Below are 14047 nucleotides of genomic sequence, written 5' to 3'. Positions count from 1 at the left end.
CATAGAGATTCCAGTGATTTCTAGAGAGGCATGATGTAATTTCCAGGATATCTCAGAAGTGACATCATGCTGTTGCTGATGACTTCCTCCCACTCCTCAGTCTCCCACTGGTTATCTGCAAGCCTTAAAATTCACCTGCAGCTTCTTCAAATCAGAGATCCTCAAAATAGTCTTTTTTGTTTTGTATTTTGCCAAAGTAGAGAAGACAACCGACCAAATGTTACTGCTGCAGAAGAAACGGGGATAAATCTCGGGTAGTTGGACAGGATATAAAGAGCTAGTTGAGGAAGGAAGAGGGAGCCTCATCGGTTTTCCAGCAACAGTCAGTTTCAAGATAATGTGGAGAAGGCTATGTCCTAGGAAAGCAAAATAAATATGCCTGAGCTCTGTTAAATAAATAATAGCTGCTGGTAATTGAAATCAATATTTCATTACACAGTTGGTTCAGTGTGCTTCATGTATGACCAAGTGCAACGAAGCCAATGCACACCCAAATCTCAATGCATGTTTCTGTTAATGTTATCTGTAGGCACGATCCACAACACCAAAACTATGTCGCCTGAAGAGCCAGGAATGTAAGTATGCCAGCAATTAGCAGGCAGTTCTATGAACAGAGTTCCCAGTGCTGTTTTTTAGCCTTGAAAAATCAGGTTCAAAGGGACCCTGTTCAAACTGGGAATGGGAATCAAAGGGAGGGGGAGGATTAAGTTTTCTCCCTGCACCCATTTCCCAGTGCAAAATGACATTGGGTAGCTGCTATTTGTGTGTTGGGGAAACATGCAGGTATATGGGGCTATCTGGATGTTTACAGAGCAAACAGGGGCCATCTCAGACCAGGAAAGAAGAAGATGCCAAGTTGCAACTGATTCACAGTGACCCCATCCACATGGCATTCCAGGCAAGAGACAAGCAGAAGAGGTTTGCCATTGCTTTCCTCTATGGAGCAACCCTGGACTTCCTGACCGTGGAAGGGACAGCCTAAACCCCACCACATCACACCCCACAGGCCTAATCAGAAGTAGGCTCCTGTATACCTCCTAGCACCAGCCATCCCAATGTCCAGGCACTGCCAGAAAGTCATCTTCAGGGGGGGTGGGGAGAGAGTTGTGCAATAGAACAAGGTCCTTTCCAGGTAACCACTTTGTACCACAACAAATGCACAGCTATTGATCAATTCCTGTATTGATGCTGGCAGAACACTATCCTTTCTCCAGCCGATGTGGCTGTTGAAATTTGGGTGATTTCCATGAAGTCCGGGGTGGAGGGGCAAACTGTGGCTTGGGAGCCACACGTGGCTCTTTCACACATATTGTGTAGCTCTCAAAGACACCCCCCCCCCTTGTTGGCTGGCTTGGAGGAGACATTTCTCTCTTTAAATCACTTCTTCAAGTCAAGCTAGCTGGCAACTTGGAGAATGCATTTAAAATTAAAGTTGCTTTCTTTCCACCTCTCCATCTCCTTCACTCCGTGTCTTGAGGCTCTCAAACACCTGATGCTTATTCTATGTGGCTCTTATGTTAAGCAAGTTTGGCCGCCCTTGCATGCAGTCATTTGTTCCAGAATGGTCAAGATTTCTTTCATGCCACTGTTCTTCCAGTAATGAGCATGTGATTGTCCTGGGGCAAAGGCCTGTCAATCACTGTGGTGCCCAACACCAAGGGGGTTGCTATCAGTTATGAGCATCATTAGCAGGACTTTTTTGAGTAGGAACGCGCAGGAATGCAGTTCCAGCTGGCTTGGCATCGAGGGAGTGGCCTAATATGCAAATGAGTTCCTGCTGGGCTTTTTCTACAAAAAGCCTTGATAATTAGGGTAGATTTCAGGGGTGTTTCTGGAGGGGGTGGGAATGTCCCCAGGACAATGATGTAATGCAGAAGTGATATCAACATGTTGGGGAACCGGCACCCCGCATGCCTGAACTCCAAGCAGTGAATTTGGAAATCAGGCACTTAAGCTCCTCCCCCCCCCCCCAGCTTCTTGCAAAAAGCATTTAAAGGATCCCATGAAACTTGGGGATCCCTGCTCCTACCTGGCATCCCTAAATTCACCTTTGTGTCTTCAGACAACACCAGTTTGGAGAAAAGCCACCTTCATTGGAGGAGGATGCTTGGTTTGGAATCTCCTAACATTCTGCCTAGACTTGTGATTGAACCCAGCCCCCACCCCCAGAAGGCAGTCGCTTCCTTGTGGTGCCTACTGCATATCTAAGTGCCATCAAGTTGCAACTGATCTATAGCAACTCCAGCAAGGAGCTTTTAAGGCAAGTGAGAATCACAGAGGGTTTGCTTTGCAGAATCTTCTTAAAATTCCAGATATGCCCACAAATTCAGCAAGGTCCAGGTCCTCTGCTTTAGGCTCATTTTTTTTTTAACAGCAGCTGTGATTGTTTTTTTTTTTTTAATGCTCATCATCACACAATTGCAATTATGAAAATAATTTTAAGAAACGAGCACTCATTGCAGCAAAGAAAAATGCAAAAACTGAAGCCTCTTCTTCCCTCTTCTCTCCTCCTCCCAGAATCCAGGAGTAAACAGGAAGTATTAAGTTAGTTCTGCAGGAGCTGCTTTGCAAGAACAGATGCAAGGAGATTTTACAGTGCGGGGGGAGGCTGATGTGTGGAATGCAGTTTCACTTGACTCATGGGCACATTGGACAGTGTCTGGGCATCACTCACTCTACAGAGCAACGCAATTACCTTCAGATCCTATCTTAATGTTAATTGCATCACAAGATGGCGAGAGACATCTGGTTTTCCAAACCGGGACTTGTAAACACAGAGGTTTTGTCCACGTTCAGTGACACACAATGGTGTGACTGGCAAACCACAGTTTGTGGTTGCCTCCCAAACTGCTTTTGGAAATCCAGTGAGCCAGTGGCCTGAGAGCTGCTTTTCCTACCCTCCCCTCCCCCTCGGTGCCCAGCCCAGGAGGTGAGGAGGCTGTTGAGGATGCTGCTGCCATGCATTGGCAGGTGGTGTGGTGCACGGCCTCACCACCCTCCCCCTGGTCCCATTTCTGCTGGGTAGACTTGCCAATCTGCAGACTGAATTTGTAGTTCTTCTTGAATTACAACTGATCTCAAGACTACAGATAGGGCTTTTTTTTGGTAGCAGGAACTCCTTTGCATATTAGGCCACACACCCCTGATGTAGCCAATCCTCCAAGAGCTTACAGGCTCTTAGTACAGGGCTTACTGTAAGCTCTTGGCGGATTGGCTACATCATGGGGTGTGACCTAATATGCAAATGAGTTTGTGCTGGGCTTTTTCTACAAAAAAACCCCAAAAAACCCGCTGCTGGAGAGGTTTGGGCTGGTGCTTGGGGAAGGTAGAGTTTCAGAAGGATTTGCTCTCTAGGAATTTCCCCTGTTAGATATGGAAAGACCATAGAAACCAGAGGAATTTCCAGTGTCACACGGGTGCTCCCCCTTCCCCCCCCTCCTCCTCAAGGGCAGGAAATTGAAGCCAATTACTGCTTCTCTCCCTTCCTCATCCTAGACTTTTATGACAAGATTGGGGTCACTCAACCTTACCTGCCAACTATGATTCTTCTCTTTTGAAGAATGCAAGGAATGCTATTGCTGCTCCAGAGTATAACAAAGGGGGAGAGTGTGCTACAAGAGCTAGAAGCCAACAAGAGAGGGAAGGTAGTGTGATACAGCCCGATCTCATCAGATCTCAGAAGGTTTTAACCTCTCTGTCCATCTCTTGGAGACTAACTGATGGTCAGTGAAGAACGCTCTGTGACCTTACTACAGGTGAAAGATTCATATTACAACATTGGAGGGATAAATGCCCACCACCAGTAAATTAATGGGTTGAGGGCTTTAGAACTTTATCAGTATTTGAACACATGGCCTATAGACGGCAATTGTGCATGGACTTGTTTTTAGATATCCAGAAACTTTTTATAGAAACTTATGGGTAGATCTGCCAACACTGCTGCTATATTTTTGCTCCAGATGTGTGTGCGTGTGCATTCTTTGTTAGATGGGAGACCAACAAAGAAGTCTCTGCCAAGGAAGATAATGGCAAACCACTTCTGCTTCTTTTCCCTTGAAAGCCCATTGATGGGGTTGCCATTAGTTAGTTGTAACTTGACAGAACATACAAATGTATGTAGAAGCCACCCCAATCACCCTATAATTGTTGCTGTTCAGTCGCACAGTCGAGTCCGACTCTTTGCGACCCCATGGACAAAGTCACGCCAGGCCATCCTGTCTTCTACCACCTTCCGAAGTCTGCTCAAATTTATGTTAGTTACATCAATAACACTGTCCAGCCTTTTCATCTTTTGTCGTCCCCTTCTTCTTTTGCCTTCTGTCTTTCCCAGCATCAGGATCTTCTCCAGCGAGTTCCCCCTTCTCATTTGGGAGCCAAAGTATTTGAGCTTCAGTATCTGATCTTCTACGGAACAGTCAGGGTTGATTTCCCTTAGGACTGACTGATTTGATCTTGCAGTCCAAGGGACTCTCAAGATTCTTCTCCAGCACCACAGCTTGAAAGCATCTATTCTTCTGCGCTCAGCCTTCCTTATGGTCCAACTCTCACAGCCATACATTACTACTGGGAATACCATTGCTTTGACTATATGGACTTTTGTTGGCAGGGTAATGTCTCTACTTTTTATTATACTGCCTAGGTTTGTCATAGCTGTCCTCCCAAGGAGCAAATGTCTTTTAATTTCATGACTACAGTCACCATCTGCAGTGATCTTGGATCCCAGAAATGTGAAGTCTGTCACTACTTCCATGTCTTTCCCTTCTATTTGCCAAGATGTGATGGGGCCGGATGCCATGATCTTAGTTTTTTTGATGTTGAGTTTCAAGCCTACTTTTGTGCTCTCCTTGCCCCATGGCGCAGAGTGGTAAAAGCAGCAGTACTGAGGTCTGAACTCTCTGCTCACGACCTGAGTTCGATTCCAGCAGAAGCTGGATTCAGGTAGCCGGCCCAAGGTTGACTCAGCCTTCCATCCTTCTGAGGTCGGTAAAATGAGTACCCAGATAGCTGGGGGGAAAGTGTAAAAGACTGGGGATGGCAATGGCAAACCATCCCGTAAAAAGTCTGCTGTGAAAACATTGTGAAAGCAACGACACCCCCAGAGTCGGAAACGACTGGTGCTTGCACAGGGGACCTTTCCTTTCCTTTTCCTTGCACCCTCAACAAGAGGTTCTTAACGTCCTCCTCACTTTCTGCCATTAGAGTGGTGTCATTTGCATATCTGAGGTTTTTCCCGGCAATCTTAATTCCGGCTTCTGCTTCATCCAGGCCAGCATTCCGTATTATGTACTCTGCATGTAAATTAAATAAGCTGGGTGACAATATACATCCTTGTCGAACCCCCTTTCCTATTCTAAACCAATCAGTTGATCCATATCCCATTCTGACCGTTGCTTCTTGACCCTTATACAGGTTTTTCAGGAAACATGTGAAGTGGTCTGGTACTCCCATCACTTTAAGGACTTGCCATAGTTTGTTGTGATCCACACAATCAAAGGCTTTAGCGTAGTCAATGAAACAGAAATAGACGTTTTTCTGATACGCCCGTGCTTTCTCCATAATCCAGCAAATGTTGGCAATTTGATCTCTAGTTCCTTTACCACTCCGAAACCCAGCTTGAACTTCTGGTAGTTCTGATCTACATACTGCTGAAGCCTAGCTTGTAGGATCTTTAACATGACCTTGCTGGCATGTGAAATGAATGCAATGGTGTGATAGTTTGAACATTCCTTGGCATTACCCTTCTTTGGGATTGGAATATAAACTGAGCTTTTCCAGTCCTGTGGCCAGTGTTGCGTTTTCCAAAATTTTCCCTATAATTAATAGAGCTTATATCCATTACATGTACAGAACAATTCTAAACAACATTACACCCTCCTGTTAGAGTCAATGGGTCTTGCAGAGTGTACACGACTCTGTTTAGGATTATACTTTTAGCCTCTTCCCACATTGGTACAGGGACTCTTAATAACCTGGGACACAGAGGCTTATTACTTTCAAAGAACAAGAGGTTGTGTGATTCAAGTTGTGTCTCTGTTCATTGAGCTGTGCTTGTTTTACCCTGGTAATGGTGTCGAGTTTCCAAAGCTGGTTTAGCAACTTTTACAATCAGTAGCAGGAATCAGAGGGGGAGGGTTTGGAAGTTAAATAATCATATCCATAAAGCACACTATATTCCATCAGTTATGGACATCAGTCAATCATGCCTTGCTTACCCTTAGAGTCAGTTCTTCCATTAAAACTAAACATATTGATTTAATCTCATTCTATTTAATGTGTACCTCACATATCAGTACATAGTTTATCAGAATGGCCTGGGGTAACCTAAAACAGTGGTCCCCAGCCTTCTTGGTACCGGGGACCGGCACCAGGGCTGGCCCACCTACCGTGGCCCCAGGGCCAGCAAGGTGGGGGCACCGAATTTTCCCCCACCCCCTGTGGAGCTGCGGTGAAGCCCGCCCCACACAGCACCTCTACAGTGGCAGGAAACCTGCTGAAGAAGCGGCCCGCCGAAGTTTCGCTCCATTGCCCCCCACCCTGTGCAACGAGGCTCGAATTCCCCATCCTGCCGCCTTCCCTCTCTCCCCGGCGCTGCAATGCAGCGCAGTGCTCCATCGTCACCCTCCCCCCCTCCCTCAGATCATAAGAACATAAGAGAAGCCATGCTGGATCAGGCCAATGGCCCATCCAGTCCAACACTCTGTATCACACAGTGGCCAATATGTGTGTGTGTGTGTATATATATACATATACATACACACACTCACACATATACATACATACATATACACACATACACACACACACATATATACACTGTGGCTAATAACCATTGATGGACCTATTTTTATCCAATCCCTTCTTAAAGCTGGCTATGCTTGTAGCCGCCACCACCTCCTGTGGCAGTGAATTCCACATGTTAATCACCCTTTGGGTGAAGAAGTACTTCCTTTTATCCCTTTTAACCTGACTGCTCAGCAATTTCATTGAATGCCCATGAGTTCTTGTATTGTGAGAAAGGGAGAAAAGGACTTCTTTTTCTACTTTCTCCATCCCATGCATTATCTTGTAAACCTCTATCATGTCACCCCGCAGTCGACGTTTCTCCAAGCGAAAGAGCCCCAAGTGTTTTAACCTTTCTTCATAGGGAAAGTGTTCCAAACCTTTAATCATTCTAGTTGCCCTTTTCTGCACTTTTTCCAGATCGAGCAGAGCAGAGTCGAAACTGGGCCTTATCAGTTCCGATGGGGGCAGTGCACCATCTAACACTTTGAAGTATGTGCGAGAGAATGCTTCTTCCCCCTCACTTCCGGTTCCAGGAAGGAGGGGGGAGAAGCATTTTATCACATGTACTTCAAAGTGTTAGATGGCGTGCTGGCCCCATCAAAACTGGTAAGGCCCAGTTTCAGCGCAGCTCAACGCAATCGGAGGGAGAGGGGAGGGAAACGACGGAGCGCCGTGCTGCATTGCAGCACTGTGGAGAAAGGGAGGGCAGCAGCAGGGGGGTGATAAAGCTAAACTCCGTGGTGGGGGGGCCACCAGGCTTCACGGTCCACTTGCAGACAGGCCGCAACCTGGTAGTGGTCCCCGGCCCAGGGGTTAGGGACCCCTGACCTAAAACATTGCTGTGATCTTTATGGCCAAGGCTAGCCCAATATTGTAAGATCCTGTGAGTTCCTCCTTCCCTCCCTCCCTTTCTTCCTTCCTCTTTAAAATATTTGTTAGCTGCCTTTCTCCCTTCCAGAACTCAAGGCGGTTTGCAACATAAACATTATGAAAAAATAATAAAAACAATAATTATCAAGCCCATTTAAGTTTCGGTTTAAAAACTCTAATTAGGACTGTCCATAATTTTTTAAAAACCCAATTTAATCAAAACGCAGTCCTAAATAAAACTGTCCTCATTTGCCTCCTGAAGATCAAAAGTGAGAGGATCGGGTGCGTTTCCTTAGGCAGGTTGCTCCATAACTGTGGGGCTGCCACTGAAAAGGCAGTCATGTATCAACCAAACAAACATCTTTAATTGGTAGGACAGTCAGGAAGGCATCTCCTGGTAAACTTAATTCCTGGGCAGAAACGTAGGGGAATGCACTCTAAGTCATAGCAGACAGTTTTCCAAGGTGACTGCTGTGTCAGGTAGGACTCTGAAGCTGTGAACCCAGCTTTTCAAGGGGAATATAACCCCATCCAAGACAGGGGAGATCCAAAGTCCCTGGTCTGCCTTTCTACTAACTCAGAGAACCTCTGCCTTGTCAGGATTAATTTTCAGTTTCATCCAGCCCATTACTGTTCCAGGCAAGGATTCAGAACATCAGCAGCCTCCTTGGAATTAGATGGAAAGTTGAGTGCAACTTGACAAAACATTACACCACCCCTGCCCCCACACAATCTAAAATGTTAGGAAATCACAGTGAGCAGAGTTTTCTTCTCTTAGACCACTGACCTAGAAGTGTGTAATTCTGTTCAACAGCAGTGAGTTGGGGAAGGCGGAGGGACTGATCTGTATTCAGGCCATAGTTCTGAGAAAGGAAAGAGATCCTATACAGTCAGGGGCCAGCATACCTTTGGGACCACCTCTCCCCATATGAGTCCTGTCAGTCCCTACGATCTGCAACTCAACATCTTCTGGTGGTCCCTAGTTCCAGGGACATCTGGCTTGCCTCAACTAGGGCCAGGGTGTTTTGGGCCTTGGCCCCCGCCTGGTGGAATGAGTTCCCCTTGGAGATCAGGGGCCTGCGTGATCTCTTACGGTTCTGCAGGGCCTGCAAAATGAAGCTCTTCCACTGGGCCTTTAGTTGAGGAGGTGACGGTTGTCTTAATTTGGCCTCCTCTCCTCTCCCCGCCCCACCCCCCATGCTTCCCCAGTTTGGGGATTTGGATTGGCTGTTGAGGCAGAGTTTTGAAATGGGATCATGCTGTTTATGTAATGTACGGGGGGGGGGAGGTTGTTGCCTTTTTAATCTGCTTTAACTGTTTTAACCTGTTGTACCCCACTCTGAGCCTTATGGGAAGGCGGGATAGAAATTGAAACAAACAAACAAACAAATAAATAAGTAAGTAAGTAGGTAGGTAGGTTGCTGGTAGGTAGATAAATAAATAAAAATCCAGCTTTCCCCTTTACACTATTTCTATGATTGAGCATGCTTACTGTGGTAGGAAAAAAGACAGAATAACCGTCCCCCCCACCCTCGTCCCCGGCTTCAAGCACTTTAAAATGGGAGACATTTCTGACCAGAGAAACCGTATAAGGAAGAAACAGTCAAAAACTCGTCTTTCCTCAGCACCATGGCCCCAGTCCACATTACCCTTCTTCCTTATGGCTGATTTTGAGGGACCAAATTACAAGTCTGACGTTCTGGCTACAAAACTCCAATATAGCTTAGCTTGAGGATCCTCAGGCAAAAGAATTATCTGTCAGATCATTTGGTTCCAGCATCAGGAAGCAGTCAGTAAATGCCTTCATCTTTGTCTTTCACCTGTCTTGGCAGATCTCGGGACAGTGCAGTGAAATGTATTTCAGTTATGTTTCAACTTTTATGGTGGTTCATGATTCCAGGAAATAATCTAAGGTAAGCAGTACTTCCTCTAAGCTGTGGAGTCTTGTGAGCAAAAATTCTACTTCATGAGCTACTGGCATTAAAGTAGTGAACTACTGCATACAGGAGTTTGCTCTGGGACCATTTTTTCTGAGCCAAGAAAAAAATGTGTGAGCCGTAGGCTAAAAAAACTGTGAACTAGCTCACACTAACTCAGCTTAGAGGAAACATTGGTGGTGAGTACTTTTGCCAACAATTTGGAGGGGGGGGGGAATGTCTTGTCCCCTTAATAGAGGCTTAATGGGATTTTATTTATTTCCTTGCCATTAAAAAAAACCAACCTTCAACTGCCCATTTCCACACAAAAAGGATCTATTAAAAGAGGCTCCACGTTGTTGTCAACATAGGGTTGCTACCAGCTCTGGGCTTAGAATCGCAGAATCATAGAACTGGAAGGGACCTCCAGGGTCATCTAGTCCAACCTCCAGCACAATGCAGGAAACTCACAAATACCTCCCCCTAAATTCACAGGATCTTCATTGCTGTCAGATGGCCATCTAGCCTCTGTTCAAAAATCTTCAAGGAAGGAAAGCCCACCACCTCCCGAAGAAGTTCTACTGAGGAACTGCTCTAATGATCAGGAAGTTCTTCCTAATGTTGAGCCGGAAACTCTTTTGATTTCATTTCAACCCGTTGGTTCTGGCCCTACCTTCTGGGGCCACAGAAAACAATTCCACACCATCCTCTATATCACAGCCCTTCAAGTACTTGAAGATGGTGATCATATCAATCACCTCTCCGCCACCTCCTCTCCAAGCTAAACATGCCCAGCTCCTTCAATCTTTCTTCATAGGACTTGGTCTCCAGACCCCTCACCATCTTTGTTGTCCTCCTCTGGACCCATTCCATCTTGTCTATATCCTTCTTAAAATGTGGTGCCCAAAACTGAACACAATACTCCAGGTGAAGTCTTACCAGAGCAGAGTAAAGCGATATCATCACTTCACATGATCCGGAAATGTTTGGAGATTTAGAGGGGCAGAGCTCCAGGAGGGTGGGTTTTGGGGAGGGGAGGGACCTCAGCAAAGTATGATGCCATAGAGTCCATCCTCCACAGCAGCCATTTTCTCCACAGAAACTGATCTTGACCATCTGGTGATCAATTGTAATAGCGGAAGATCTCTAGATGCTAGCTGGAGGCTGGCAGCCCTACTTAGTGTTGAGGGCTGACTCAACTGAATTTACGTAGGAGAATACAGCTCTGACAATATTGATACAAATGCAGCCTGCACCTCACGCTACTTCCTGAAGCATTTGGGGAGGATCTCCTTTATAGGACAGGCTTGTTTACTAGTCATGAAACCACACTGAAAAAAAGGGCAAGCGCAAGGAGGGAACTTTGTGTAAACTAGAATGAAAAGGCTAGTTGGATCCAATTATAGTGTCTTTGTATTGGTTTGTATCCTTCTTCCTTGCTCAGCACAGTCTGAAGTTTTCCCGCCAGTTTACAGAGTCTTCCCGCAATAGACGTGACTCTTCCTCTAGTCTAGAAGCAGAGCCATTGCTGTCAGATGAATGCTCTTTAGGCTGGAGAAGGGCATTGAACTTTAGGGATGGGTGAAGATCAGAAAATCCTGGTTCGGTCCAGGGCTTGCAAGCCAAGCACACTTGCATTACTTCTGGAAAATGTGAGCATGCTGGAGGTGGGGCCTGACACCACTCAGAAGTGGTGGGCACAAGGGTGTGACAAGCAGGACTGAACTCAAAAGGGAGTTCTAGCCATCACGTTTAAAGGGACCACACACCTTTTAAATGCCTTCCCTCCATTTGGAAATAATGAAGGGTACCTCTACCTCAAAAAACAGCCTCCCTAGAGCCCCAGATACCCACAGATCAATTCTCTCCATTATACCCTATGGGAATCGGTTTCCATAGGGAATTATGGAGTGCCCAGCAGACATTTCCCTCCCCCCATCCTGCTTTCTGATGGCTCTGAAGCAGGGAGAGGGCCTCCAAACCGGGAGATCCCCTGATCCCACCTGAGGATCAGCAACCCTAAACCCACCTGAAAAGCTTAGGGCGAGTCATGTCCAGGGAAGGTGCCTTCCTTGGACCTCGACTCACGAGCCCCAAACTGGGCAAAGTCCGGCCAGACTTTGGCTTGGTTTTCAGGTCTATGTAACCATCCTTAATTGAACATTATTGAGCCGAGGATAGAAGCAATATCTGTTTATTTACTAATTAGATAAGCAGAGCATATTATGAGCAAATAGGCTCCTCAAGCAGGCGGTACAGCCACTTATCTTTTAGCACCTGCAGCCGAGCTATCAGTCATTCCACAGTAAGAAGATCAGTAATGGCAAATAACTGCGTGTTAAACAGCTTGTCTGCCACTAGGAATGTTTTCTTGCAAAGCCCAACTCCAGGGAATGTTGATCCTGTACTAGGGTGTTAACTAAGCACCCGTTCTCTGTTCCTCGCAACAGTAGCTCAGCCCAGAAGACTTTGTCCTTATCTCACAGAAACTGAGAATGCACCCTGGAATGCATCCCAGAAGGATTAGCAACGTGCAGGGATTCCGTAGCCAGCACCCAGGGGTTCTTTAGCAGACAGTTCAGTTGTTAAACAAGTAAATTCAAATATGCCTTCCTGTGAGCAGGCAGGTTTCTGCATGGAGCTCCAGGAGCTCACGTTGCATAGATTGCATGTTGCAGAAGAAGGAATATGCTGTTTCTCTCCCTCTGGTAAAGGCTGAGTTAAAGATTTGGACAGTGAATTCTATTGGGAATGCTAATCAGAGAATCAGTAAGGTCCGTGCCAAGCAATTCTTCTCAATCATATTGCCTTATCCAGGGCTTTTTTTGTAGCAGGAACTCCTTTGCATATTAGGCCACCCACCCCTGATGGAGTTTACAGGCCACCCACCTCTTGGAGCTTACAGTAGGCCCTGTACTAAGAGCCATGCCAGCTCTTGAAGGATTGGCTACATCAGGGGTGTGTGGCCTAATATGCAAAGGAGTTCCTGCTACAAAAAAAAAGCCCTGGCCTTATCGCTTGCCCACATGACATGAATTTCTCTATCTAAAGACATTGCCCATATTCATGGTTGGTAGCCAGGATCCGTTCTCCAGTTAGGGAATTTACAATTTGTATCAGGAGGCTACAGCCTTGTGGCTGTTCTGCCCACATTCAGAAGTCTCACGTTGGCTGCTAAATCGCCGCAGACTAGCTGTAACTTTGCAAATAATCTGCAAATACAGCAAGTGTCTAATGCAGTCTGACAGGCAGCAGTTGCAGCTTATAGCAGTTTTCTGGCAAGGCTACAAAGGAACTGTCCTCAGCCTCTGAGAAGCAGAGGCCTAGAGGCAAACCCCGCCAATTACATCAAATGGCCATTAGTTTGTGACAATTACTATGTCTGTTAAGCACAGCATGGGTCACCCATGTGACCTGAGTGCTGAAATTCTGACAACACAAGAGCAAATATATATATATATATATATATATATATATATATATATATATATATATATATATATATATATATATATATATATATTTAATACTAGGGACCGCAGTATAGATACAATTAAATGATACAAAATTGTACAAAATATTAAATACTACAAGCCTTATGATGGTGTTAAAAAAATTTGTGTAGGCATGGTTCTGACTTAATGGAGAAATAATGTTAGCTTGCCGACTTTAAAGAAGACATTTGATTGGAAACCAGCTGAAATCCGGAGGCTTAGTTCCCAACTTCTTGCCAGCTAGTTGGCAAACTTCTTGCAGACCATTGCTGCAGATTTATTTATTCAGGGCTTTTTTGTAGCAGGAACTCCTTTGCATTTTAGGCCACACACCCCTGATGTAGCCAATCCGCCAAGAACTTACAGTAGGGCCTGTACTAAGAGCCCTGTAAGCAGTCAGGTTAAAACAGATAAAAGGAAGTACTTCTTCACCCAAAGGGTGATTAACATGTGGAATTCACTGCCACAGGAGGTGATGGCGGCTACAAGCATACACAGCTTCAAGAGGGGGTTAGATAAAAATATGGAGCGGAGGTCTATCAGTGGCTATTAGCCACAGTGTGTATATATGTGTGTGTGTGTTAGGCTTCCCAATCCCCAGGTTCCAGCAGGGGATCCCCCGGTTTTACAGGCTTCCCCCCTCCCCCAGCCAGCTGGCCAGCGGGGGAAGCCCCACCCCCACAGCCATTATGCACCTCCATGAACAATTCCCATAGGGAATGATGGGGAATTGATCTGCGGGTATCAGGGGCTCTGGGGGGGGGCTGTTTTTTGAGGTAGAGATGCCAAATTTTCAGTATAGCATCTAGTGCCTCTCCCCAAAATACCCCCCAAGTTTCAAAAGGATTGGACCAGGGGGTCCAATTCTACGAGCCACAAAAGAAGGTGCCCCTATCTTTCATTATTTTCTATGGAAGGAAGGCATTTTAAAAGGTGTGCTGTCCCTTTAAATGTGATGGCCAGAACTCCCGTTGGAGTTCAATT

The sequence above is a fragment of the Heteronotia binoei genome, chromosome 21 (genome assembly GCF_032191835.1).
Source record: "Heteronotia binoei isolate CCM8104 ecotype False Entrance Well chromosome 21, APGP_CSIRO_Hbin_v1, whole genome shotgun sequence".
Lineage (NCBI taxonomy): Eukaryota > Metazoa > Chordata > Lepidosauria > Squamata > Gekkonidae > Heteronotia > Heteronotia binoei.
Note: the sequence above shows the minus strand (reverse complement) of the source record.